Genomic DNA, 391 nt, shown 5'->3' with positions numbered 1-391 from the left:
AGAGAGAGAGCAAGAAGGAGCATGGTAGAGAGCAAGAGAGCAAAGGAGAGAGCAAGAGAGAGCAAGGGAGAGAAAGTGCAAGAGAGAGAGAGAGCAAGAGAAAGAGAGCAAGGGGGAGGGGGAGAGAGAGAGAGAGAGAGAGAGAGAGAGAGAGAGAGAGAGAGAGAGAGAGAGAGAGAGAAAGAGAGAGAGAGAGAGAGCGAGAGAGTGTGGGAGAGGGAGAGAGAGGGAGTTAGAGAGAGGGAGCAAGTGATATGAAGAAAGCAAGAAAGAGGAAGAGATAAAGAGAGAGAGAGAGGCGTGAGGAGAGAGAGGGAGAGAGAAAGACAAAAAGAGCAATAGAGAGAGAGAGAAAATAAGAGAATGAGAGCAAGAGAGAGAGAGAGAAAAC

The sequence above is a fragment of the Dendrobium catenatum genome, unplaced genomic scaffold (assembly GCF_001605985.2).
Source record: "Dendrobium catenatum unplaced genomic scaffold, ASM160598v2 fragScaff_scaffold_716, whole genome shotgun sequence".
In the NCBI taxonomy this organism is placed as follows: Eukaryota; Viridiplantae; Streptophyta; class Magnoliopsida; order Asparagales; family Orchidaceae; genus Dendrobium; species Dendrobium catenatum.
The sequence above is the reverse complement of the archived record's forward strand: the minus strand, read 5'-3'. Positions refer to the sequence as shown.